This window comes from Lissotriton helveticus, chromosome 4_1, assembly GCF_964261635.1.
Source record: "Lissotriton helveticus chromosome 4_1, aLisHel1.1, whole genome shotgun sequence".
Lineage (NCBI taxonomy): Eukaryota > Metazoa > Chordata > Amphibia > Caudata > Salamandridae > Lissotriton > Lissotriton helveticus.
In genome coordinates this window covers 1,911,779,211-1,911,805,526 of record NC_136063.1, presented here as the reverse complement: position 1 = coordinate 1,911,805,526, position 26,316 = coordinate 1,911,779,211, and the positions used below count along the sequence as shown (strand labels likewise).

General features: G+C 44.3%; 1 protein-coding gene across 1 annotated transcript in view; it reads left to right on the top strand.

Annotated features, from left to right (window-relative positions):
* GPC3 (glypican 3) overlaps positions 1–26,316 on the top strand; it is a 1,537,945-nt gene that overhangs the window by 1,101,904 nt on the left and 409,725 nt on the right. The window lies entirely within an intron of this gene.

The following is a 26,316-nucleotide window of genomic DNA, read 5'->3' as shown; positions in this document are numbered from 1 at the left end:
TCACGGGCCCGGGCCACCGTCAGCACCATTGCCCGGCCCAGCCGCCATCTTGGACACGGCACCACGCGGCCGCGCGGCCTCAGTCCGACCCCGACCCTGGGCCTGGCCAGGCCCCGACATCCCGGCACCACCATCCACCCAGGAGGTGAACGGACCACTTGGCAGGTCAATGGGAGTAAGAAGTGTCGATGGCTCTCCCCCGCCAGGTGCCGAGCACCCCCAACCTCCTCGGGCGCTGGCTCCACCCCCCTGCTGGGTGTCTGGACTCCCTCATCCCAGACCTCCCGACCTCCAAGAGCGAGGGTCCGGACATCAAAGGGCGCCAGACCTATAACTGAGGCAGCCCCAGGACAGGAAGGCAGTTGTATCCTGGAGTCGAGAGACACCGCGACGAACTCATCCTTGACGGACTGCTGGCGCTGCCACAGCCCTGCCTTGTGAACTATTGTCCTGCCTGCTGGCGCTGCCGCGGCCCTCTGCAACCTTCATCCTCGTGGGACCTGCTGGCGCTGCCGCGGCCCTCTGCACCCTTCATCCTCGTGGGACCTGCTGGCGCTGCCGCGGCCCTCTGCAACCTTCATCCTCGTGGGACCTGCTGGCGCTGCCGCGGCCCGTTGCCACCTACGACCTCTTCGGGACCTGCTGGCGCTGCCGCGGCCCGTTGCCACCTACGACCTCTTCGGGACCTGCCGGCGCTGCCGCGGTCTGACCCGTCCGAACACCGAGCTCGAGGATTGTGAGCTATCCCAGTTACACCTCCGTACCCGTGGGTACTAAGACTGTCCCGCTACCCCCTTCCTTTTCCTAGAGACTAGAATTGAGAGGATCATCGTGTCCTGATCGCCTTGTATCGTACCACTCTATTACAAGAATTGCCTATAAAAGGTGTTACCCTGAGCTTTGTGTGGTGTCCATCTGTGGGGGGGAAGTTACCTGTCTGTGCGATCGCTAGAGACGGTCCTCACCGGAGGCCTCTCCCTTGTGCTCGGCCGACCCTCCAGGTCGCCGTCTAACATTGGTGGCAGCGGCGGGATCCGAACCAACGCGTACCGTACAGACAGTAACTCACCCTACGACTACAACCACAATGACGACCAAAGAGAGCGGATCGGCGGAGAAGTTCCAGATGGAAAGGCTGGAAGAATACAACCACCGAGAGCTAAAACAATTTTGCATGGACTTAGGCATTGCTACCACCGGGCTAAGCACAAAAGAAGACTTCAAAAACGCTCTAGAGGCCTGGACAGAGACAAATACCGCAACCCCCCGGGACCCCGCAGCCCCGGAAGTCAACACCACCCTGACGGAAGAACGGAGAACAGGCCCTTCCCGTGAAGAGATCCAAGAGCGGGAAAAAAATAGATTACACGAGTTAGACTTGGCACGACTCAGATTAGACGGAGAATTGAAGCTGGCGGAACAAAAAATAAACTTAGAACACTTACGGCTCAGAGAAGAGCGAGAGGAAAAACAGAGACAGAGGGATCTCGAAGAAAAAAGACTGGCCTACGAGCACGAGTGCAAACTAGCGGAGATAGAAATACGCAAACTGAACAAAAACCTAGGGGTGCCCGAGCAACCGCACTCCCCAGGTCCTACCGAGCAGAAGGTCCACATCCCCAAGGATGTGGTCCGAGAATATCACCGGAACGACGACATACAGCAGTGGTTCAAGGCCTACGAGATTGCCATGACCGCCCACCGAGTCGCTCGAAGTGACTGGGGAGCCGGTCTATGGGGGAGATTCGTCAACGAGGGTCGTGATGCCCTGCTGCAGCTTCCGGACCATCAAATGACGTCCTATGACCATATGAAGGCCGCCCTCCTCAGTCGATATGGGCTTACACCCGAAATGTACCGCCAGAAGTTCCGCAACTGCACCCGGATCCCAGGTACAACGTGGCTGGAATACGTGAACTATTTCAGCCGAGCCTTCGAGGGGTGGATCAAGGGTAACAACGTAACCACTTACGAACAACTCTTCAATCTCATTGTGTGGGAGCACCTCTCCAACAACTGCTTCGTCGAGCTCAGGCAGCACCTCCTCGACAGTAAATTGACTGAACCCCGGCAGCTCGCCACCGAGGCTGACCGGTGGGAGAGCACCCGAGTGGCCCGGAGTGGGCCGAATGAGCAGAACAGAACCAACCAAGGTCACCATCGTCCCCGAGGAGGAGGAGGAGGCCCGGGCCGGGGCAGAGACGCCGTCCCGGCCGCACCCGCTAACGCCACCCCGGCTCCAGCCGGCCGGGGAAACCCCCCGATGCGCCCGGGGTTCCGAGCCAACGTGACGTGCCATCGATGCCAGCGAGTCGGCCACTATGCCAGTGACCCGACCTGCCCGAAGAACCAGGTCCCCGGGCCCCGCCAGGTGGCGGCCGCCGCCCTGGGAGAAGAACAAGTCCCCGAAGACACTGAGACCTATGAGTCGGAGCAGTTCGAGTGGGAACCCGCCGCCATGACCCTGGCCTGCCTGGGAGGAAGAGACATGGTCCCGCGGACTCCCCTGCCCGCCAACACTCGGAAGTACAGCCAATGGGTGAGCATCAATGGGCGCAAGGCCGAGGCCCTGCGTGACACCGGGGCCAGTGTGACGGCCGTCCGTTGTCACCTGGTGACCCCAGAACAAATCCTACCAAACGTACTTTGCCCCGTCCGATCGGCAGATAACTCGGAGAGCCTGTGTCGGATGGCCTGCGTCCCCTTCGAATGGGGAGGAGTGTCCGGCATGCTGAAAGTAACTGTCCGCGACGATGCCCCCGTGGACTGCCTCCTGGGGAACGATCTCGAGAGCTCCCCGTGGGCCGCTGTGGAAAGAAGAGAGCATCTGGGGATGTTGGGCCTCCCGGACTGGGCGTGCGTGACCACCCGGTCCATGGCCACCCGCACCATCCCTAGACCAGAAGAACAAGAAGGGGCAGCACCTCCACCCTCGATCGCTCCAGAAGAAGACTTCCTCCAGACCGACCACCCGGACCCCACCACAGAGGGGTCCACACAGCCCCCCGAGCTTCCCGACCTGGCTCAGTGGCGTCAAGAAGGGGGGCCCACCCAGGAACAATTCCGGCAGGAGCAAAAGACCTGCCCCTCCCTCGAGGGATTGCGACAGCAAGCGCTCGCCCAGAGCCAAGGAGACACCACCGGGGCCCACTGGGTTTATTGGGACAATGATCTCTTGTACAGCGAGCAGAAAATCGCAGAACTGGGGGCCGGGCGAGTGCTGGTGGTGCCCCTCCACTTCAGAGACTTCCTGTTGAACCTGGCCCATGATGTCCCCCTGGCCGGGCACCTGGGCCAAGACAAGACCTACCACCGCCTGGTGACTCACTTTTTTTGGCCCAAAATGAGAAATGACGTCTCCAACCATTGCCGGTCCTGCCCGACCTGCCAGGCCAGCGGGAAGAGCGGCCGCAAACTCAAGGCACCCCTACAACCATTTCCCGTGGTGACCACCCCGTTCGAAAGGGTGGGAATAGACATTGTGGGGCCCCTGGACCCCCGAACAGCACAGGGCCATCGCTTCATCCTGGTCCTGGTGGACCACGCTACCCGCTATCCGGAGGCGGTCCCCCTTCGTACTATAACAGCCCCAGTAGTGGGTCGAGCCTTAATGGGGATCTTCTCTCGAGTGGGCTTCCCCCGGGAAGTCATCAGCGACAGGGGTACGAACTTTATTTCAAAGTATATGAAATCCCTCTGGCAGCAGTGCGGAGTCACTTACCGATTCACAACACCCTATCACCCCCAGGGGAACGGACTGGTCGAGCGGTTCAACCGCACCCTCAAGGGGATGATCATGGGGCTGGAAGAACCCCTACGCCGCCAGTGGGACGTGCTACTACCGTGCCTCCTCTTCGCCTACCGAGAAGTCCCCCAGAAGTCCCTCGGCTTCAGCCCCTTCGAACTCCTGTACGGACACCCCGTTCGCGGGCCTCTCAGCCTAGTGAAGGAGGAATGGGAAATGGCCCCCCTAAAGACCCCTCCGGACGTCTACAAGTACCTCCTGACCCTCCGCAATCAGACCCGGAAATTCAGGGAGATCGCTAAAGCCAATCTGGAGGCCAGTCAAGAGGACATGAAGAAGTGGTACGACCAACATGCCTCCTCCATCGAGTTTGAACCGGGTCAGCAGGTATGGGTGATCTCCCCCATCGAACCGTGTGCCTTGCAGGACAAATGGACGGGGCCCTTCAAGGTGATCGAGCGCAGGAGTCCCGTCACCTATCTCATCGACCTGGAGTCCCCCCGGAACCCCCTCCGGGTCCTCCACGCCAACAGACTCAAACCCCACTTCGTGCGCTCAGAGCTCAGCCTGCTGATGGCTACCGACAGTGGCACAGAAGGAGACTCCGAGCCCCTCCCTGACCTACTGAGGACCCGGGAAAGAGATGGTTCGGTGGACGGGGTCCGACTCTCCGAGGCCCTGACCCCAGAGCAGCGTCAAGATTGCCGGGCCCTCCTGCTGCCGTTCGCAAACCTGTTCTCCCTCGCACCCGGAGTCACCTCCTGGTGCCTGCACGACGTGGACACGGGGGACAGTCCTCCTGTCCGACACCGGGCGTACCGAGTACCGGATCGGGTACGTACATGCATCCAAGAAGAAGTCTCCAAGATGCTCGCCCTCGGAGTCATCGAACCTTCGGACAGTCCCTGGGCCAGCCCGGTCGTCCTGGTCCCCAAGGCCGCGGCCCCGGGTACCACCCCTGAACTCCGGTTCTGCATTGACTATCGGGGTCTGAACGCGGTCACCCGAACCGACGCTCACCCTATCCCCCGAGCAGATGAACTAGTCGACCGCATGGGGGCAGCCCGCTACCTAAGCATCTTCAACCTGACAGCGGGCTACTGGCAGATCGGCCTCACCCCCAGAGCCCAAGAACGTTCCGCTTTCTCCACCCCGGATGGGCACTACCATTTCCGAGTGATGCCCTTCGGCATGAAGAACGCTCCAGCCACTTTTCAAAGACTGGTGAACCAGGTATTGGCGGGCCTCGAAGAATTCAGCGCCGCCTACCTGGACGACATCGCGGTATACAGCCGCCACTGGACGGACCACCTCCACCACCTCAGAGAGGTCCTGCAGGCCCTCCAACAGGCCGGCCTCACCATAAAGGCCAGCAAGTGCCAAATCGGCCAGGGGTCCGTGACCTACCTCGGACACCAAGTGGGGAGCGGTCTGGTGGCCCCCCTCCAACTCAAGGTAGCTGCCATTCAGTCCTGGCAACCCCCCGAGACACAAACCGAGGTCCGAGCCTTCCTGGGGCTCACCGGATACTACCGGCGGTTTGTAAGGGACTATGGCAGCATTGTGGGGCCCCTCACGGAACTCACGTCTAAGAACCACCCAAAAAGAGTCAACTGGACTCCCGACTGTCAAGCAGCCTTCGAGACGCTGAAGGCCGCCATGTGCACCGCTCCTGTGCTCCAGGCCCCCGACTACAGCCGCGAGTTCATCGTGCAGACCGATGCCTCCGACCATGGTATTGGGGCCGTCCTCTCCCAACTGAACCCCGAGGGAGTGGACCAACCAGTGGCCTTCATCAGCAGACGCCTACTGCCCCGAGAACAGCGCTGGAGCACCATTGAGCGAGAGGCCTTCGCAGTGGTATGGGCCCTCAAGAAGCTCCGGCCGTACCTCTTCGGAACCCATTTCCGGGTACAGACAGATCATCGGCCCCTGCAATGGCTCATGCAGATGCGGGGGGAGAACCCCAAACTATTGCGCTGGTCCATCTCCCTGCAGGGGATGGACTTCACTGTGGAGCATCGCCCTGGTCAAGACCACGCCAACGCGGACGGCCTGTCCCGCTTTTTCCGCCTCGACGAGGAAAGTCCCCAAGAAGATGGGTGACTCTCCCCGCCTTCAGCTGGGGGGGACGCATGTTGGACAGGCCCCATGAAGAGCTCGCTCCCTCCCCGCAGGACAGGGCCCGGGTCCCGGCCTTCCAGGTACTACCCACAGAACAAACCCGCAACCCGTCCCCCATGGGGCGCCTGCTCCCGGATGTCCCTGTGTCACGGGCCCGGGCCACCGTCAGCACCATTGCCCGGCCCAGCCGCCATCTTGGACACGGCACCACGCGGCCGCGCGGCCTCAGTCCGACCCCGACCCTGGGCCTGGCCAGGCCCCGACATCCCGGCACCACCATCCACCCAGGAGGTGAACGGACCACTTGGCAGGTCAATGGGAGTAAGAAGTGTCGATGGCTCTCCCCCGCCAGGTGCCGAGCACCCCCAGCCTCCTCGGGCGCTGGCTCCACCCCCCTGCTGGGTGTCTGGACTCCCTCATCCCAGACCTCCCGACCTCCAAGAGCGAGGGTCCGGACATCAAAGGGCGCCAGACCTATAACTGAGGCAGCCCCAGGACAGGAAGGCAGTTGTATCCTGGAGTCGAGAGACACCGCGACGAACTCATCCTTGACGGACTGCTGGCGCTGCCACAGCCCTGCCTTGTGAACTATTGTCCTGCCTGCTGGCGCTGCCGCGGCCCTCTGCAACCTTCATCCTCGTGGGACCTGCTGGCGCTGCCGCGGCCCTCTGCACCCTTCATCCTCGTGGGACCTGCTGGCGCTGCCGCGGCCCTCTGCAACCTTCATCCTCGTGGGACCTGCTGGCGCTGCCGCGGCCCGTTGCAACCTGCATTCTCGTGGGACCTGCTGGCGCTGCCGCGGCCCGTTGTAACCTTCATCCTCGTGGGGACCTGCTGGCGCTGCCGCGGCCCGTTGCCACCTACGACCTCTTCTGGACCTGCTGGCGCTGCCGCGGCCCGTTGCCACCTACGACCTCTTCGGGACCTGCCGGCGCTGCCGCGGTCTGACCCGTCCGAACACCGAGCTCGAGGATTGTGAGCTATCCCAGTTACACCTCCGTACCCGTGGGTACTAAGACTGTCCCGCTACCCCCTTCCTTTTCCTAGAGACTAGAATTGAGAGGATCATCGTGTCCTGATCGCCTTGTATCGTACCACTCTATTACAAGAATTGCCTATAAAAGGTGTTACCCTGAGCTTTGTGTGGTGTCCATCTGTGGGGGGGAAGTTACCTGTCTGTGCGATCGCTAGAGACGGTCCTCACCGGAGGCCTCTCCCTTGTGCTCGGCCGACCCTCCAGGTCGCCGTCTAACAACCATGAACAAGGTCTCAGGAGGACCGAAAACACATTGGTTGGTGGTATTTACCCGTGATGAATTGAAAAGTATTGAGAATAAAAAAACTCTTCAAATCTCAGTGTGAGTGCTATCCATCCTATCCTGTTGCGGGAGTTTTGTATATATATATATATATATATGTAGCAGAAAGTCGACAACTTATGCAGTACAAGGACAACACCGGACCCAAGTCTTCAAGGTGCTATTTCTTTATTGTGCAAATTCCCCGCACCTCCGCCATAACGTGTTTCGAGCCCCCTTGGCCCTTGATCACATGACGAATATATATATATATTACCTACTGGCGGTCGCCAGTAGGTATATATAGTTAGGACCTAGTTTCCATAGGAAATCCGCAACATTCTATTGGGAATAACTTTGGCGCCGGTTCATGGATCTCCGCGAATTTCTCAAAGAAGATGGCCCGCTCTTTCCCTGAAAGTTTTGGGGGGATTCGTCAAGTGGGGGCTGAGAAAAAAGGGGGGTCCCAAAACATGTTTTCCCTATGTTATTTTCCATAGGACGATTAGACACGGCTACAGCCCGAACCGCTGAACGGAATTACACCAAACTTGGCAAAATGGTAGGGACTGGTACGCAGTACGGCCTTTTGTTTAAATGGTGTAAATCCCTCCAGTAGTTGTTGAGAAAATTGAATTTGAAAAATTTATATATCTATATAAGCTTACTGTAAGCTTACTGAGCTCTGTACCTTGCCGAGTACGAGCTGCATTCTGATTGGCTGCCAATGTCTGTCAACGCTCCAAAACAAAATTGTTGGCAGCCATCTTGTACCTCGGTGGACTGAGGCACAGGAAAGTAGAAAAACAAACGTGTAGAACTCAAAAAGGGGGCAGGGTAGAATCACCCTGACCCCCTAGGCCTGGTCAGGGGGTCCCACAAGGACCCCCCAGGCCCAACATTTTTTTTATTTGTTTTTTTAAAAATCGCGGGGTACGCCATCTTGGGACCAATATACATGATAGCACCTCATTAAAAAACATTGCAGTTAATAGAAGGTTTTAGGGCTTTAGTTACATTATAAATCATTTGTTGATGTAGGAATTGTGTTGTGTTCTAAGGTGATTTTACCATGTGAAAAAGCCTTCTGCTGGGATATCATGAATCATGTTTGAAAGAAAACTATTATCTTATGCTTTTCCCACAGTAGTGGTTTGGAAGGGGATCTATAAGCTAAACTGAATGCATATTTTCTGTAAATTCACATTATCTTTCTCAGTCATGTGAGAATGAAGTCTGACATTCTCAGTAAAACATGTACGTCCAACAAGGACAGAGACTGTCAGTTGATTCCTTTGTGTTCTACTGCAGCCTCCTAGAGTGTCCTAAAGAACAACTAGAGCGCTAACAGTCCTACTTATTACAAAGGTATGGCACACCTGAAGCCATCTTGATTGGAATAAAGTGGTAACCCCTAAAACATATAATTTAAAAAAGAACAAAATGAGGGGGTATATTTTGCCATAGAAAGTATGATTAGTGCTTCAGAAAGAAAAAGTAGGGCACATTTTGAGTGACTTCTCAAATCCTCTTCTATTTCATTAAAAAATTCTGACATGCAGTCTCCCAATATGGCCACCAGAGATAAAAGAGCCCAAATGTAGCCCAAATATCACCCAGATGTAGCCCAAGTATAGCCCAATGACAGAATGTCCCAGAGTGTTCTAAAGAACAACTAGAGCGCTAACAGTCTTACTTATGACAAAAGTATAGCACACCAGAAGCCATCCTTATTGGAATGAAGTGGTAAGTCTGAAAACATTTAATTTAAAAAGGAACAAAATGAGGGGGTTCATTTTGCCATAGAAAATATGATTAGTGCTTCAGAAAGAAAAATTAGGGCACATTTTGAGTGACTTCTCAAATCCTCTTCTATTTCATAAAAAAAATTCTGACATGCAGACTGAAACATGCACTTTAAATACCAGCAGGAGACTTCCCTGGTGAGCAGTAGCTTTACTACAGTGATCTAATGAGCAACTAGAGTGCTAACATTCAGAATTTATGGCAAATGTGTGACACATCTGAATGCCTTCTTGATGGAACCAAAGTAAACAAGCATTGAAAATGCAATAGATCTCGCCCTTGTTTAAGTTAAAGCCATTCTGTTTGTAATGAGGTGGCTTTTTAGCTTTGCTTTTATTAGTGTTTTTCAAACTTTCATGTAAATAACATGCCTATGTATGCATATATGTATATGTATGCATGCATTTATATTTGTAGTTATACAGATATGCAGATTATATATGTTTATATATGTATATATATATATATATATATATATATATATATATATATATATACACATACATATATATAAATGCATATGCATATATATGCATATATATATGTATATGTGTGCATGTAGAGAGAGGTAGAGAGGTAGAGGTGTAGAGGTAGAGAGGTAGAGGTAGAGAAGTAGAGGTAGAGAGGTAGAGACTAGTAGAGAGAGAAGTAGAGAGAGGTAGAGAGGTAGAGAGTAGAGAGTGAGTAATAGAGAGTAGAGAGTGAGTAGTAGAGAGTAGTAGAGAGTAGTAGAGAGAGTAGCAGAGAGTGAGTAGTAGAGAGTAGTAGAGTGAATAGTAGAGTGAGTAGTAGAGAGTGAGTAGTAGAGAGTAGTAGAGTGAGTAGTAGAGAGCAGTAGAGAGTGAGTAGTAGAGAGTAGTAAAGAGTGAGTAAAAGAGAGTAGTAAAGAGTGAGTAGTAGAGAATGAGTAGTAGAGAGTAGTAGAGAGTGAGTAGTAGAGAGTGAGTAGCAGAGAGAAAGAATAGTAGAGAGTAATAGAGAGTAAGTATTAGAGTGAGTAGTAGAGAGAGTAGTAGAGAGTGAGTAGTAGAGAGTAGTAGAGAGTGAGTAGTAGAAAGTGAGTAGTAGAGATTAGTAGAGAGAGAGTAGTAGAGAGTGAGTAGTAGAGAGTAGTAGAGAGTGAGAAGTAGAGAGTGAGTAGTAGAGAGTAGTAGAGAGTGAGTAGTAAAGAGTGAGTAGAAGAGAGAGAGTAGTAGAGTAGAGAGTAGTAGATAGTGAGTAGTAGGGAGTGAGTAGTAGAGAGAGAGTAGTAGAGAGTAGTAGATTAGTAGAGAATGAGTAGTAGAGAGTGAGTATTAGAGAGTAGTGGAGTAGTAGAGAGTGAGTAGTAGAGAGTAGTGGAGAATATTCCAAAGTTGTACATCGAACAAGGACAGAGACTGTCAGTTGATTCCTTTGTGTTCTACTGCAGCCTCCTAGAGTGTTCTAAAGAACAACTAGAGCGCTAACAGTCCTACTTATTACAAAGGTATGGCACACCTGAAGCCATCTTGATTGGAATAAAGTGGTAACTCTTAAAACATTTAATTTAAAAAGGAACAAAATGAGGGGGTATATTTTGCCATAGAAAGTATGATTAGTGCTGCAGAAAGAAAAAGTAGGGCACATTTTGAGTGACTTCTCAAATCCTCTTCTATTTCATTAAAACATTCTAACATGCAGTCTCCCAAGATGGCCACCAGAGACAAAAGAGCCCAAATGTAGCCCAAATATCACCCAGATGTAGCCCAAGTATAGCCCAATGACAGAATGTCCCAGAGTGTTCTAAAGAACAACTAGAGAGCTAACAGTCTAACTTATGACAAAAGTATGGCATACCAGAAGCCATCTTGATTGGAATGAAGTGGTAAGTCTGAAAACATTTAATTTAAAAAGGAACAAAATGCGGGGGTTCATTTTGCCATAGAAAGTATGATTAGTGCTTCAGAAAGAAAAATGAGGGCACATTTTGAGTGACTTCTCAAATCCTCTTCTATTTAATTAAAAAAATCCGACATGCAGACTGCAACATGCACTTTGAATACCAGCAGCAGACTTCCCTGGTGAGCAGTAGCTTTACTACAGTGATCTAATGAGCAACTAGAGTGCTAACATTCAGAATTTATGGCAAATGCGTGACACATCTGAATGCCTTCTTGATGGAACCAAAGTAAACAAGCATTGAAAATCCAATAGATCTCGCCCTCGTTTAAGTTAAAGCCATTCTGTTTGTAATGAGGTGGCTTTTTAGCTTTGCTTTTATTAGTGTTTTTCAAACTTTCATGTAAATAACATGCATATGTGAGCATATATGTATATGTATGCATGCATTTATATTTGTATTTATCTAGATATGCAGAATATATATGTTTATATATGTATGTGTATATATATATATATATATATTCACTGAAAAAACCATAGGTTATACACCATATATAGTTAGGAATTAGCATTTAAAAAACCTTATTTTACTCACACGAAACCATTGAAATTCCATATATAGTTAGTTGTACTAACTATATATCGCGCACCCGCAATCCACTGCTGATGATGTCACATATTACATCATTCATGACATGGTCAGTGACATCACTGATGACATCACTGATGACATCTCAAATGACATCACTGATGACATCACTGATGACATCATCCAGTGATTATGTGTTTCTGTAAAGTTTAAATATGTTTTACTTATTGAAGAATGAGTGGATGTATAAGTGTCTGAATGAAGGTTTTAGTAGGTGCGTGATTGACTGTATGAGTGAGTGATTAAATGCGTCTTACTGAATGCACGGGTTAGTGACTAAACTGTCTGAAAGTGTGCATCAGTATGTCTGTTGTTGTGCAAGCTGCTGCATGTGTTGATCAGTAGCTATATGATTAACTATATGGGTCATTAATTGGTTGCCCAAGTAATTGTATGGGAGACTGAGAGTGTTTATGGGTGGCTGGGAGGTGTATGACTCTCTGCATAGATGTGTGAGCAGTTGATTCACTAGGTGTATGGGTTCAAAAGTGCATGTGGAAACATCTGTATGGGCGGTTGACTGTGTGCATGAGTGCATTGGTGAGTGAATGGATATCTCAGTGCTACATGTCAAAGTAAGTACATATGTAAAACACAGTACATGTGAGAGTTGACATATATAAATAACTGTGCATAAGAGCCACTGAATGTGTGAGTGGCTGTATGGATCATTGTGAACTTGTATCCAGGATTGTATAAGTGAGTAAATATGTGTTAGTATATGTTTCAATAAGTAAGGTGTGTATAACTGTATAGTTGAGGAAATGGAGGTGTGATTGATTCTTTGCATGACTGACTAGGTGTGTGAGTAACTCCATGGATGAGTGACAGTCTGTGAGTGTCTGTTTTCACTGAGTGTATATAAGGTTATATTAGAGTCTGAAGAGGTTCATCGTATTATCACATGAATGATGTCATCAGTGATGTGATCAGTAATGTCAAATGAGATGTCATCAGTGATGTCATCAGTGATGTCATTTGAGATGTCATCAGTGATGTTATTTGAGATGTCATCAGTGATGTCATCAGTGATGTCATTTGAGATGTCATCAGTGATGTCATCAGTGATGTCATTTGAGATGTCATCAGTGATGTCATCAGTGATGTCACTGACCATGTCATGAATGATGTAATATGTGACATCATCAGCAGTGGATTGCGGGTGCGCGATATATAGTTAGTACAACTAACTCTATATGGAATTTCAATGGTTTTGTGTGAGTAAAATAAGGTTTTTTAAATGCTAATTCCTAACTATATATGGTGTATAACCTATGGTTTTTTCAGTGAATTTTCAAGGTTTTGTAAATGCTAATTCCTAACTATATATGGTCTATAACCTATGGTTTTTTCAGTGAATTTCATTGGTTTTTTAAAAGCTAATATCTACAGCTGTAAAATGTATTCTTCTTTAAATCCAAAAATATATTTTATATGTTTATTAATAATTTTTTTTTTTATATTTTTTTTGTTTCGCTCCCGGTCCGCTAACCGGGAAGCTTCCCGTTAGTTCAATTCGATTCCGCGATCCGGTCCGCGAACCGGTAACAAATCAACATAGTGACGGTATCGCGTTGCCGCGTAATGCGTCTTATGACGTACTGCGTTAGCGCACCCGGAAGTGCCCCGGGGCGCGGACCGAGGCGCGAAACGCAACTCCCCGGAAGCGATCCCCGGCGCGAAAGCGCGACGTATCGCGTTGCCGCGAAATGCGTCTTGTGACGTATCGCGTTAGCGCACCCGGAAGTGTCCCGGGGCGCGGACCGGGGCGCGAAGGGGAGCGACCCGGAAGCTAACCGGGGAGCGTTCCGCAGCGCGTAACATGAGCGTGAGAGGTCATGTGACTTGTTAATAAAACTTTTCATTGGTTCATTTCACTTTTAGTTTCATAATTATGGAAGGCTAGGTCATGTGACCTAAAAATAACACTTTTCATTGGTTAAGAAGTATTGTTTTTTCCAAATGATGAAAACCACTCCTTCTTTCCTCACTCTGACTTTCATTATTGTGAGAGGAAGACCTATTTTGCTTCTTGGAAGACCTATTTTGATTGTATGAAAATGGCTTCACTGATTGCTTCAGCTGGTGCACCCCCACCACCACCTCCACCTCCTCATGGGAAGAGAGGACCACCTCCCCAGGTGGTTACCAACACTGAGGAGGAAGATGAAGAGATGGATGAGGAGGGAGAACAACCACAATTCCTGGAAGAGTTGCCCCGGGTTTCAAGAAAGAAACCCAGTTTCATCTGGCAGTTTTTTTCCATCCCTCGTGGCCAAAAAAAGGTCAATGCCAGGTACGCAACATGCCTCATATGCAAGGAACAATTGTCCAGAGGGACGGACAAAAAATACAGCTATGGTAATCATACCATGCATAGGCACATGACGAGGAAACATCCCCTAAATTACAGCCGGGCGGAATTAAGGGATATGATGGACAATCCTCGACCAACTCCTGTGGCGAGACCAACAACATCGGTTTCTTTATCACCAGAGGAGGCACGGGAAACTGTGCCAAATATCCAACCAAATTTTGGGAATATGATACATTTATGTATGCGCTGTCGTGCATTATTAGCTTGTGGCAACATGAGCATCAATGCACTGAACCTGGCGTATGAACACCATGATTGCCCTAACCGCCCCCAGTAATTTTTTTTTGCTCCTGTTGAGCCCTTTTCAACGCCTGTTTTTTGTTGTTTCCCCCCCACAAAAAAAACAAAAAAAATTATAAAATCGTTCAAAAAAAACAAAAAAAACAAAAAATGTTCAAAAAATAAAAAAAATATATAAAACAACAAAAATATTTAAAAAAAAAGTTCTTTTCAGAACTACCTTCCCTTTCCAAAAAAATTGCTACAATGTTTAGCACTCTGGCAAGCTCTATTTCTTTTGGTTCGCTCCCGGGTTAGCTTCCCGGTACGCGGACCGGGAGCTAACCAAAAAAAAAAAAAAAAAAAAAAAAAAAGTGTAAGTATAAGGAAAGTAAACAGAGAGTGATGTTTCAAGAAAGACAGCTATAGGGAGTAAAGAAGAGATACTGTTTAATAGATCTATTTACCAAAGAACAGACAGAAGAGGGTATAATTGTGAAAAACAAAATAGATAACGAAGTGAAAGAAAAACAAGCATTGGCATAGCCAATAGGTATCGACTTTGGGACCTTCTAAGTATTTAGTTATGCAGCATAATATCCTTGGTGCAGCAACATCAACTGTTATAAGGTCCCAAAGGCGAGACCTATTGTCTATGCCAATGCTTGTTTCTTAAGTAGAATTGCAATACGTCTGGCTCTTCCATGTGAAAAGATCTTATCTTGTGCTCTAAAGATTGCTAAAGTCTCGACAGAGAACAGGCTAGGCTGTAAGTAGGGTAAATTGCGCTTGGTGATCTGTTTGAGGGAGCGTCTGCTTTGCCTGGTGTCTTTGGAGAGCAATTTTGATTGTTATACTGGACAATATAGCCCTAATGTAAATAACATAGGGGCATATTATCAACATAGGCAATAAAAGTTTTGCAGCTTTTATCGGCAGAAATGTGTCGCTAAAGCTGCTTTTGCGGCAGAAAACTGCCGCTAAAGCCGCTTTTGCACCAGTTTTCTGCCAATAAAAAGAGCAATAATTTTATTGGCTGCATTCATAATATGCCCCTTAGTGTGCTTCAACTACACAGAGAAAGCATTATGAACAAATAGTGATACAGTGATCAGTCAAAGACACTAAGAGTAATAGAGACGGAGTGAGTGAACAAGAGTGAGGAACTATGAGAAGAAAGGGACTGAGAAAAAGAGTGGAAGGAGTTGAGTAAGTAGGTAATAGAGAAAGGAATGAGGGAAGTAGCAAAGGCAGGAAACTGAGGATTAAAGAAATGAAGCAGTGGAACTAATAGTAGTTCAATGTGATAGAAATGTAACGAAAAGAGTACAAAATATTTACCTTATAATTGTCGTTAAATTACTCATTTTTTATTTTTATACTTTCAATCTGTGAAAGAGAGAACAAACATTTGAAAAATATAAAAACATGTATTAAAAAATTACAAAAGACAAGGGCAAAGATTGAAGGACAAACAGTTTTTCAATAACTTTGACACTTACAGAAGCTACACAGTCCTAAAGATATACATTTTAAACTAACACTATCTTGATGCAGATGAAGTGAGGCCTATCTTAAAACATGGTGCATCTTTTGCATTGCTGTTGTCTCAGAAAAGTGTCGCAAGACACTAAAATTTAAAATAATTGCTTCAGGATGTCAATAAGATGTCTACTATCCAGAGTTTTGTTTCAGGTGAGGCCTACTCAGGGTTGCAAATGAAATTTCGAGTTGTTGAAGAGAATAGAGGACATAATACATGTGAAGGTCTACCAATGAAGTGAGTCATGTCCACTGCAATCTTCAACAAAGTCCAAACCTCCTATGTTTCCCTGGACAGACCTAAACTTCATCTGCACAATGTGATTCGTAATGATAGGAAACACAGGTGATGTAATTGAAATACATGCAATTTATTTTGCTCATTTCACAATCACATCACTTGTGTTTCCTTTGCTTAGGTATCTCATTGTGCAGATGTAGTCTAGCATATGAAAGAATACGCAGAAGTGCAGCACTGCATGCAACAACTTTGACACTTACAGAAGCCTCACCTTCTCCATGCCTCCTACACAGTTCTACATATACATCATAAATGCAAACAGTACAGAATTAATTATACATGTTAAATGGTTTATTTTTGCTGTTCTCAGAATGTATCAAAATTCACTAAAAACAGTGACTTGAAGGTATTCATCATGTAACAGCGGGGAAAAAAAACCACAATCAAAATGATTGTGTTTAAAAAACCCATACAACATCAGAAATCAAAAATCAGAACTCCTTAAAGTTAACTTACTTTCCATGACGTCCAAGGATGTCCTATGAATAGCTTACACTCTTTTGTGCTGTTATTACTTTCAGCCCGCCACTTTCTGAAAGAAAATCTCCATCGTTTTTAAAAACATGTTACATACAATAAATGACTTCTTGCTCTCTACCACAAGATTCCACAAGGCCAAATCTTGTCAGAGCCATGTATAACTCTTGGATTTCTTGTTAGCCAATCCCATCATTTGGCATTTCCGCAACTTTCAGAATTAAAATGTTGAAGATCATTTTCACAATCCTGGAATAGTAATATCTTCCCCTTCTTGCTCAGTCATGTTCTACATTTCCTATGACACTGATACTGCTTAATATGAAGCAGACTTACACTACCTCTATGACTACAACAATTATTTAATTCTCTACATCACTTTTAATCACAAAGCAATGTAAAACAGTAGACAGCATTGCAGACTTACATTCCCTCTACTCCATGTTTTGATTGGCTGCTTCAATTAGCTTATAAAAAGAAACAGTTTTTCTGAACTCATTCAAAGTGCATATATATCTCCATGATGTCCAGTCCTATGATTAGAAGTTATGTCTCTGAACTACACTTATCCTCAAGGCCAAATTATGTAGGAGCCATTAGAACTTCTTGAAATTCCACAGAGCACATCCCGAGATTATTTCCCTAAAATTTTGGTTTTAAAAACACCAGGTAAGAGTTTTTAAGGTCATACGGCAATTTTTTTTTGAAAATTAAAACAGAATCATTGCAGAATGACCAGCCATTTCTAGACTTTAAATAAGCTGTGTAATGTCCTGATGATATTGAAGGGCCGTCATGATATATAATTGCTGTAGTTACAAAAGTCCTTCCTGATATTGACAACTGCGAAGCTACAAATTTTTTTATTAAAGTTGTCAATTTTGTTCCATCAGGCCTACATCGTTGGAACATTAAAATGACGTACTGGCCATATGTTCGTATAAATAATGTGGACATCATTTCAGATTTACATTGGCTACACTCCATGTTGTGATTAGCAGCTTTTACTAGCTTATTAAAGGAGACTGATTACTGTCTGGCAAAGTTAAATATATAAATCTTTCTGAGTCTACACTAGTAGTACTTGATATCATACAGTTCTCGCAGTCATGCTGCCATTGATAAGAAAGCCCAAACAGCTGATCTACATCTACACCTTCAGCATGTAATACATCAAGCATATACATTAAAAACTCCTGACAATCTTGCTGAATATTTTGAGAGAATTGTGTTTGGCCTGAACATCTGTCTAACAGATTTCGAATTTCAGACACACTTTCTATGTTTCTTCTATCAGTGGTACATTTCTCTAACACAGAATTTAACAAACCGCAAAATCTTTGATCAGAATTGACCACAATCTCTTCTTTTACATTTTTTAGAGAAAACAAAACATTAATTACTACATTAGCATAGCAGTTGACACCAGAACTGTTTTCAAACTGAAAACCAACAACATCTTCAACAGAATCCTTTTTGTTTCTGCTTGTAATTTTAGGTTTATTCACTTTTTGTCTTTTTGCTATAACCTCCCCAGTATTGTTCTCATTTCTTCGTTTCCGGCCTACCAGACGTTTCTCAAACAAAGGAAACTGAGGCAAATGTGGCGCATACTCTCTTCTTAACCTATTGTATTCCTTAACACAATCTAGATCTGCACAAATGTTTGTGACATCACACTCAATCAAGTACAATCCCGATAAAGTTCTAACTCGTGACAATGCCACATATGCCATACCCTCCTTGAACACAGAACTGCCAATATTCACCAATGCACTGTCTACACTTAAACCTTGCGATTTATGGATTGTCACCGCATATGCCAAGCAAACAGGAAACTGCTTACGGCGAACATATAAGTCTTTTACAAGCAAAAATCTAGCAGAACAACGAGCAATTAGCTGTACTTCCTCAATGCCATCAAATTTAATTTTTAAAAATTCAATTCCATCTCTATTTCTGTATTTCACAAAATCAACAACATTACCCATTGATCCATTTACCAGACCTCTTTCAACATGTAAATTCCTTCTTAAAATTATACGGCAGTTCAAGCACACATTCAGAGTCTTTTCAAAACCTGCAGTTTTAGATATACTCTTCTCTAATGAATCCAATTTTGTTTTCAGATTCTCAGACAAAATAATTGTTGATCCCATATGCTCTACTCTATCAATAGCTTCCAGTTTCACAATCTCTTGCTTTTCTAAATGCAACATTTTGTTGTTAAATTTGGCACATTCTGCAAGAGTTGGCATCAAACATATTCCAGATTTCTTTTCAGTAATTTTCTGAAAAATATTCTCAGGCACAACATCTTGTTCTGGATATAAATTTGACAGTAATCGTGCATGTAAAGCTTCTTTCCCATGCTCGGTCACTTTTCCAATTCTAACATCTTGTAGAATAGTCTTGTAAACTTCATCCTTCGCCTGACGCATATTTTCATGCAGTTCAGCATAATTGAAGTTTAACCATATATTGACGTTGCCAATGCTGCCTAGGCACTTCCTGGTATCTTCATGCGTGAGCATTTTGAACACAGGTTGCCCTTTCACTGGTGTCAGCTGCAAAAGATCTCCGAAAACAATGATGTGTTTGCCACCAAATAACACATCATACTCTGTTTTGAGAACTTCTTGCATCCTCAAATGCACAAAGGCAAGCATGACATTGGAAACCATGCTTACTTCGTCAATGATAAGAAGTTTCATTTTCCTCAAGATTCTTGAAACTTCAAAACAAGCATCTCCAGATAGCTTGTGATATTCTAATTTGTTGTCATGCTCCACTGGCAGCATCAGTAAACGATGTAAAGTAATCCCTTTAATATTATGTGCTGCCAGTCCAGTTGGAGCAGTGACAACACAAGACAGCGATGACTCTGTCCTTTCCTGCAAATAGCATGAAATTGCTTTAATGAGGAAACTTTTTCCAGTTCCCGCTTCTCCACTCACGTACAGTCGGACAGGCTTCAACGACGTACATGAGCACTCTTTCTTATCATGACTTAATCCATGATCAATTTGCATGGTAACTTCGTCATATATTTTCCTCTGCTCAACGTTGAGTTGCCTTTCCAACTCTTCTAAGTTAACCGCATCCTCTTGAGCATGTGCCATGGCTCTTTCCACTTCATTCATAGCAGTGGCAGCTTCATTTTCAATAAGAGGTCCTCCTAGTGGATCCTGACTCAATGAAGCAGAACTCTGACTGTCCTGAGAACTGTCTCTGGCAATCTCGGCTGCAATCGTTGCTTCCTGCTCAATTTCCGCATTCAACATTTCTACATATTTGGGAAAAGCAGGACATTCTATGGTCTCCTTGGCGGCATTGAAAGAGTCTTCGTAACAGAGGAAATCTCCAAGCAGTTCCTCTTCTGCATGCCAAGGCTTGAAAAGTTGCAAAAGTGCTAAATAGAAAAACTCCTTTTTTTCAGGAGATTCGCCACTCAATTTTCGATGGTTTATCAAGTGGCATTTTCTTTGCTTGACCAGACATCCCTCACTTCCTATTACAGCATACACTCCTTTCTCAGTATCTTCTTTGAAGTTCCTCTTGAATATGTAATTTTGCAGAACCTCATACAGACAAACATTCTCGAGGTGACTGCTTCGATTTGGATAATATGTATCCAACATGTTTGTCTTCAAAATGTCGGTACTGTTTGGCTCCTTTTCCGCCAAATACTCAATTTCCCGCACAGGTTTGAGAACTCGATTACGCGCTGCAGCAAGACCAAGACTCGCCCAAACGATACTCCTGGACTTGGCATAGAGACTTGCTGAAGACAACCGGTCAGAACATTCGTACGCTCCGATTTCTCGATGCGACAACATCTTCAGACTGAAACTGTACAACTTCTTGCTGAGGCTCTTTTCATGGGAAATGTCCTCCCACATATCCTTCAATTCTGTCTTCTCTTTTTTGGTGATGTAAGACGTCACATACCGAGCCACAGCCATACAGTTATCAGCCACAAACTGTATATCCATGTTAGCATTCCACATGGACAAAATCACCGGGTTGTAGTCGTTGATGTACTTGGACTCTTCGTTCCTCTTCAAATTGTATGTGTTTTTAGGTGATTTCTTCATCACATTATGTCGCAGCGAAGACATCAAACTGTTTACTCTTCCTTTAGAAATCACCGGTCGTGGAAAGCCGAAACGACATTTGGTGTAGAACTTGTCTTTGTTTCGGAATTTACGACGGCAGTACTTTCCACATCGATGGCTTTGGAAACGCAGAACTTTTTCTCTTAGGCTTTTCTTCTCCTTTGCGTTTGGAACAGCACACGTAGAATACTGTTGGATGAAACTCATCACTGAGTCTTCTGGATCCGTTCCAAATTTAGGTGCATCCTTGATCCACAGCAACATATGTATATGAGGAGCACCTCTTGCTTGGTACTCCTTTCTCCAGAAGAAATCCAACACCTCTCCAAGAGGTGGATTCTTCTTATTCATGATGAAAGACATCATAGCTTCAAATCTATGATTGAAGTACCTACATACATTGACTGGATCCAAAGAGCACAGTTCTCCGGGTGTCTTGAATTCGATGTTATCTACGTTAGCATTTGACTCTCGTAGAAATTGAAGTAAGTCTTCCCAGCCATACTCGGCACAACTCAGAGTGAGGAACCATGTGGGAGTACCTAAGTTCCTCAGCATACATTTTAAATCACCATGACGACGGTACCAGTACTCATTAGTACCACGCTGACACGCCATGAGATTAATCAGGTGAGAATCCAAAATACTATCTTGGACATTCACTTTATCCATAAAATCACTTGCCGAGATGTTTTGCATGTGTATACCACTTTTCAAGATGTGGTTCACTGCATATGACAGTCCAGACAGATCGCTTTCAAACAGGAGATGAAACAAATAAGGAATGCATTGTCGAAACCTAGCATCTCCTGCATACAATCGTAAAGTCCGGTATTCAGAAGCAGGAATTTGATGAGGTCGCTCATCATATCTTCCTCCCTGACCTGTTGGAAAAAGCTGTGGGAAACACCGAGCTTCCAAACTTTCCTCCCAAACACTAATGGGACTCCCTTTGGCTTGTTTCATTTGAAACAACTCAATAGCATTCCCCACGACTTCCTTGGAATGCAAAGGATGAACACTATAATGTTCATATATTTCTTCACTAGTAGAGGGTTCTACTTTCTCAATTTGACCAGCACACAAATCGCTATCCTCTTCCTCACTTACTTCCTCTTCTGCAACATATACATTCTTATAGTATTTATTATTTTTTTTCAAATACAATGTTGCCTTTTTAACTTTCCTAACATCTACTAAATCTTGCCATATTTTCTTATTCTTTGTCGGAACCCCATTAACTAAGATAACCAGAGGTTCCTCTTCCACTTTTTCTACTCCAATTGTGTTAATGTTTTTCTTCAAATCTAGAGGCAAATAAACAACTCTTCCCTTTAATCCTCTCTGTAAATCTGATGGAGGCAATTTCCCTGTCTTTGGCTCCATTCTTACAATAGCCTGAAAGGGATGGATACTTTGAATCAAAATAGATTCATAAGTATTTAAGTCCTTCAATTCAGAAAGAATCTCAACCAATTCCAGATTATTATGAACTGCTCTAGCAGGCATCTGGTTTTGTTTTAATTTGTTACAACAATAAGTACACACACGTTGATCCAATCCCAAATCAAAACAATTTTCTACCATCAAGTATGTTGCAAAATCCTTCCATTCACTATTATTTTCCCTTTCACTTTTTGCATATAAATCCACTAACTTAGTCTGATTCTTATAATAAGTGCGTCTACAACACACACAAGTGAAATTAGGCCTCTCACTTGATTTCACGTCAAACGTCGCAATTTCCCTCTGGAAATTATCTGTACTGGAAACCTGTACACTATCTTCCAAATGACCCTCTACTTCTTGCTCAATTTCAACATTCTCCTCTTTACTTCCAAAGTAACAAAACTCAATTTCTTCACATATATTCTTCACATCTATTTCAGAACCATGCAAAAGAGCAGCGCATAATTGTTTCAGCATAATTGCTGGACTCTTAGCATAATACAACATTCTAACTAATTTCCTCACTTTGTTATGATGCACTGCTAGCATCCTGAAATGATGAAAAACACTCTGGCATACTCTCCTGGAAAGACAAGCCAGTGAATGACCATGCAAACCTGTCACTTCTCTTACTCTGCAAGGATCTAATTCTTGCAACAACATCATTTTCTGCTTCAAACTTTTTTTGTTAAATGACCGTACAAAATCACAAAGCAAATTGATGGAATCCTGTCGCACACTGCAAATACTACTACACTTCCAGGTGTACACAGGACCCTTAGCACGTCTTCCTAAAACCTCATTACCTAACAACTCTTCTGCCTCTGTTGTCACAAGTTTTTCTTTTTCAACTGGACAACCATCTTTCACTTCATAAGCACGACCACTGGTGTCAACTGCATGCACCAAATCATTATCCTGGAAATAACTCTCTTCATTAAAAAATGCCTCACAGCTTGAACTATGCATCCATTCTCCAGAAAAAACTTCACAAAAATTACTACGATTAACTATTCTCTTCCATCTACTATTTCTTTTGAAATCAAAAATTGCCTTGTTTAGCTTCCTAATTCTATTGATTATCAAAATAAATAACTTACGTTTAATTTCAAATGCCTGATCAATAACTTTCTCAACTTTTTTTTTTCTCTTATAAAAAACTAGTTTCTGTTGACCTTTCTTAATATTTTTTAACAAATTGCCAATTATCCTGTTGCGGAACATTCGTTTACGAATCTCCCTAAACTGTTGTTTCCTTCTACTATCATGCACAGATTTATCTCTTGCTCTAGCAGTAACATTTTTCATTGTCCTTTTCTTTCCATTTGATTTCCTTCTCGTGTTATGGACTGAAACATTTTCTGTAGTAATATTTTTTTTATTACAAATATTTCTTATGAAATATTTAGAGCTCTTACCCGGTGCTTTCTTCGTGGCTTGAGAAATCTTTTTGTTAGAGGACTGCTGCGTTTTTTTTTTCACCTGCTGTCTTTGACGTTTTGCAGCCTTTATCTGTCTTTGTATTGTAGGCATGGTGAAATCTTGAAATGATCTGCAGTTGAATCTGAGGAAAAATATAATAAAAAATGTTAATAAACATTATTATCAAACAGTAAATCAGTAACAGTGATCAAAAACATAACACACTATTTGACATTTTAATTTGAAGATTTTTTAGTCATTGGCAATTTTACAATACAGAAATACCAGAAAAGAAATGACATTTATATTTATGTTACCTATGCTATTTTATATGTGAATCTGATCTAATTTTATGAGCATATTTTAATATTTTATTGAAGACACTACACATAACCTGTTTTTGAAGGTGTCTTTATTTTTAAATTAAACGGTTTACCTTTTTACTTTTTATTGATTATAAATTTTAAAAATAAATGTTTATAATTCCAAAGGCTCAAGCAGGTCAGCTTCCCATCCTATATCATATAATTCGGACAAATCTGCATCCTCATCACGCTCTTCTTCATCCTCAGGATTTAAATCATCCAAAGGATCAACATCCACTGATGTTTCAATTACAAGTTCAATGATGAGGTCAAAATCAACTGATTGCAGATTGTCGCTCATGTTGAGGTTGTCTTTATCTTTAAAGAAAGATAACAACAATGAGATGTTGCAGAGTAAGAAACAAATCTCAGAGATTATAATAGTAAAATTGTTTAACAAGATTAACATTTTGCAGCTATTATTTAGCCATGTCCAGCAATGCTGAGCAGGTGAAGCCTATGTCTAATTTTTCACTGAACAGGACTCATCTCTTCTTAACCTTGGATAAGCCTCACCGACTCTGTGTCCCCTGCACATACTTAAATGTTAAAGGGCAGATTTATATTAAATGGCACATCCCCAGGCATGCACCAGTTAATGTGCACCACTGCTTTACCACCCATGGTGTGCCGCATTTACAATCAGATAGGAGAAAGCTGCGTCAAAACCCTGCGCCTGCTTGAAGCTGGCATAGGTCTTGACGCAGCATTGTGGAGATGGGGCACCCCTGAGCCTTGCTGGAGCTGCATCGCACTTGCGATACAACTCCAGCAATGCGCCACCTTTACGGCACAGATGCGTCACGCATCTGTGCCGTTTTTGCCCCATGCTGCGCCGCATTGTAAATGCAGCACAACATGGGTGGCGGAACAGTGGCGCAGGATGACTGTCACATCCCTGGTGATGCGCCAGTCATCATAAATCTATCCCTAAGCTTCTTATCTTGTTACAGATGAACTGCCATATGTATCATCAAAATATTTTACATTTTCTAAATAGCGAATTTTAAGGAATAAATAGCGATTCTTTACCATTCCTAATTTGCGATGAGCAAATTGCTAATTGCAAGTTACCCATTCATTTCCATGGCCTAGGAGGCTCATATGAATGAAGGTTTAATTTGCGATTAGCAATTTGCTCATCACAAATTAGGAATTTTTCCAAGGGTGCAGGGGTGTCTCAAGAACACCCTGCTGCACCCCTGAAAAACAAATTTGGGGGCATATGGCACACATACATGCCCTAAGGGCATGTTTTGGCGTCATATGGCACCTTTTGTTTTTTTGAAAAAAAGCTTTTTGAAAAGAATTCACAAATTACCACCAATTTACCACAATAGTTTCCAAATCCTTAATGTCATTTTTTACATAGTTTTTGTTTGATACATTGCATTTAAGTAGTCACAAAATTTGCAAATGCTTCAGTGCAATCGCAAAATAAGGAATAGCAAATTTTGCTACTCCTTATTTTGCATCAAAGTTGTTTGATACATACCATTTGTCTAATTAACATTCGCAAAGGCCGAAATTCATAGAATTTTGATCTTTGCAAATGCTAATTAGCTTGATACATATGGCCCCAAGTGAGGCCTGTCTTGCGACATGGTGCATCTTTTGCATCACTGCTGCTTGGGTTTTATGTGGTACGTTTTTTTTTACACCATGACATATCTGCCTAAATGCATCAATTTGTAATGTTGTCGCCTCATAGCAAATCTTTTGCACCACCGCTGCATCATAAAAGTGACGCACAGTGGCACAAAAAAGGCATACACCTATCATAAATCTGTCCCTAGCATTTTAAATGATTAATCCAGGATGACAATAAAGTGTGTCCTATCCAGAGGTTTGTTTAAGGTGAGGCCTACTCAGGATTGCAGATTAAAGTTACGCTTGATGAAGAATACAGAGGAGATAATACATATAAAGGACTACCAATGAAGTAAGTAATGTGCACTTTATTGCGCCAGTCATCATAAATGTATCCCTAAGCTTCTTATCTTGTTACAGATGAACCACCATATGTACCATCAAACTATTTTGCATTTCCTAAATAGCAAATTTTAAGGAATAAATAGCAATTCTTTACTATTCCTAATTTGCAATGAGCAAATTGCTAATTGCAAATTACCCATTCATTTCCATGGGCTAGGAGGCTCATAGGAATGAAGGTTGCAATTTGTGATTAGCAATTAGCTCATCACAAAATAGGATTTTTTTCAAGCGTGCAGGGGTATCTCAAGAACACCCTGCTGCACCCCTGAAAAAGAAATTTGGGAGCATATGGCACACCTACATGCCCTAATGGCATGTATGGGCGTCATATGGGACCTTTTTTTTTTTTGAAAAAAATGCTTTTTGAAAAGAATTCGCAAATTACCACAAACTAGAAGTTGGTGGTAGTTTCCAAATCCTTAATATCATTTTTTACATATTTTTTTTTTGATACATTGCATTTAAGGAATCGCAAATTTTGAATTATTGACATTTTAAGTCATTTCCACATGTGCAGTGTTTTCAAAATATAATTTGAAAATCGTTTTTGGGGAAAAGTAATGGTT